Below are 3038 nucleotides of genomic sequence, written 5' to 3'. Positions count from 1 at the left end.
TCGGGTTAGGTTTTAGGGTTTAGGGTTTTTAGTGTTTACTGTTTAGGGTTTAGGGTTTATGGTTTACAGTTTAGGGTTTAGGGTTTAGGATTTAGGTTTTAGGGTTTAGGGTTTAGTGTTTAGGTTTAGGGTTTAGGGTTAGGGTTTAGGGTTTAAGGCTTAGGGTTTAGGGTTAGGGATTTGGGTATAGGGCTTAGGGTTTTGCGTTTAGGGTTTGGGGTTTAAGGTTTATTGTCTAGTGTTTAGGGTTTAGACTTTAGGGTTTGGGGTTTAGTTTTTGGGGTTTAGGGTTTAAGGTTTTGAGTTTAGGGTTTAGGGTTTAGGGTTTAAGGTTTAGGGTTTAGGGTTAAGATTTAGGGTTTAGGGTTTTGGATTTAGGGTTTAGGGTTTAGGGTTTACGGTTTACGGTTTAGGGTTTAAGTTTTAGGGTTTAGGGTTTAGGTTCTAGGGTTTAGGGTTTAGGGTTTTGGGTTTTGGGCTTAGGGTTTAGGGTTTAGGGTTTTTAGGGTTTAGGGTTTAGGGTTAAAAGGGTGTATGGTTAGGGTTTAGGGTTTTAGGGTTTATGGTTTAGGGTTTCGGGTTAGTGTTTAGTGTTTAGGATTTAGGGTTTGGGGATTTCAGGGTTTAGGATTTAGGGCTTATGGTTTACAATTTACGGTTTAGGGTTTGGGTTAAGGGTTTAGGGTTTAGGGTTTAGGGTTTAGGTTTAGGATTTAGGGTTTAGCGTTTAGGGTTTAGGGCTTAGGGTTTATGGTCTAGGGTTTAGGGTTAGGGTTTAGGGTTAGGGTTTATGGTTTAGGGTTTTGGGCTTTGGGTTTAGGGTTAGGGTTTATGGTTTAGGATTTTGGGTTTAGGGTATAGAGTTTGGGGTTTAGGGTTTATTGTCTAGTGTTTAGGGTCTAGAGTTTAGGGTTTGGGGTTTAGGGTTTAGGGTTTAAGGTTTAGGGTTTAAGGTTTTTGGGTTTAGGGTTTATGGCTTAAGGTTTAGCATTTAGGGTTACGGTTTAGGGTTTAGGGTTTGGGATTTTTGGTTTAGGGTTTAGGGTTTAAGGTTAGGGTTAAGGGGGTTTATGGTTAGGGTTTACGGTTTTGGGGTTTAGGGTTTAGGGTTTCGGGTTAGGATTTAGGGTTAAGGGTTTAGGGTTTAGGGTTTTATGGTTTAGGGTTTAGGGTTTTGGGTTTTGGGTTTATTGTCAAGTGTTTAGGTTCTAGAGTTTAGGGTTTGGGGTTTAGGGTTTAGGGTTTAAGGTTTAGCGTTTAGGGTTACGGTTTAGGGTTTAGGGTTTAGGATTTTGGGTTTAGGTTTTAGGGTTTAGGATTTTTGGGTTTGTGGTTAGGGATTACAGTTTTTAGGTTTAGGGTTTAGGATTTTGGGTTTATGGTTAGGGATTACAGTTTTTAGGTTTAGGGTTTAGGGTTTTGGGTTAGGGTTTGGGGTTAAGGGTTTAGGGTTTAGGGTTTAGGGTTTAGTGTTTTAGGGTTTAGGGTTTAGGGTTTAGGGTTTTGGGTTTAGGCTTTAGGGTTTAGGGTTTAGGGTTTAGGGTTTAGGGTTAGGGTTTAAGGTACAGGGTTAGGGTTTAGGGTTTAGGGTTTAGGGCTTTGGGTTTAGGGTTAGGTTTTAGGGTTTAGGGTTCAAGTTTTAGGGCTTTGGGTTTAGGGTTTGGTGTTCACGATTTGTTGTCCAGTGTTTAGGGTCTAAAGTTTAGGGTTTGGGGTTTAGGGTTTAGGGTTTAGGGTTTAGAGTTTAGGGTTATGGTTTAGGGTTTAGGGTTTAGGATTTAAGGTTTAGGGTTTAGGGTTTAGGGTTTAGGGTTAGGGTTTATCGGTTTTAGGGTTTACGGTTTAGGGTTAAGGGGATTTATGGTTAAGGTTAGGGTTTTGGGGTTTAGGGTTTAGGGTTTCGGGTTTGGGTTTAGGGTTTTTTGTTAGGGTTTAGGGTAAAGGGTTTAGGGTTTAGGGTTTTAGGGTTTTGGGTTTTGGGTTTTGGGTTTAAGCTTTTGGCTTTAGGGTTTACGGTTTACGGTTAGGGTTTAAGGTTCAGGGTTAGGGTTTAGGGTTTAGGGTTTCGGGCTTTGGGTTTAGGGTTAGGGTTTAGGATTTAGGTTTTAGGGCTTTGGGTTTAGGGTTTAGGGTTTGGTGTTTACGATTTATTGTCCTGTGTTTAGGGTCCAAAGTTTAGGGTTTGGGGTTTAGTGTTTAGGGTTTAGGGTTAAGGGTTTAGGGTTTAGGGTTTAAGGTTTAGGGTTTAGGGTTATGGTTTAGGGTTTACGGTTTAGGGTTTACGGTTTAGGGTTTATCGCTTTTAGGGTTTAGGGTTAAGGGGTTTTATGGTTAGGGTTAGGGTTTTAGGGTTTAGGGTTTAGGGTTTCGGGTTAGGGTTTTGGGTTTTGGGTTTTGGGTTTTAGGGTTTTGTGTTTAGGGTTTAGGGTTCGTCAAACTTTGAAGATTATAGGAAAATTAAGAGGGCATAACTTCTTCGTTAGAACTCCGATTTGGGCGATTTTGTAATTTTTATTTTGGGGTAGCAAGAAATTTCTAAAGCGATGGTAGGATTGGATTACGGTTTGGGAGTCGATTCCGAGTTATGGTTTGAGGTTTAATTTTTAGGGTTTTAGGTTTAGTGTTTAAGGTTTAAGGTTAACGATTTAGGGCTTACCGTTTTAGGGTTTAGTGTTTAGGGTTTACGGTATAGGGTTTAGCATTTAGGGTTTACAGTTTAAGGTTTAGGGTTCAAAGATTAGTGTCTAAGATTTAGGGTCTATGGTTTAGGGTTTATTGTTTAGTGTTTAGTGTCTAAGGTCTAGGGTTTAGGCTTTTGGGTTTAAGATTTAGGGTTTAGTGTTTAGGGTTTAGGGTTTAGGATCAAGGGTTTAGTATTTAGGGTTTATTGTTTAGTGTTTAGGGTGTAGGGTTTAGGGTTTAGGGTTTATTGTTTAGTGTTTAGGGTATGGGGTTTGGGGTCTAGGATTTAAGGCTTAGGGTCCGGGGTTTTAGTGTTTAGGGTTTTAAGGTTTAGGGTTTAGGGTTTAGGGTTTGGG

Source organism: Malania oleifera, chromosome 8 (assembly GCF_029873635.1).
Source record: "Malania oleifera isolate guangnan ecotype guangnan chromosome 8, ASM2987363v1, whole genome shotgun sequence".
NCBI lineage: Eukaryota > Viridiplantae > Streptophyta > Magnoliopsida > Santalales > Ximeniaceae > Malania > Malania oleifera.
The sequence above is the reverse complement of the archived record's forward strand: the minus strand, read 5'-3'. Positions refer to the sequence as shown.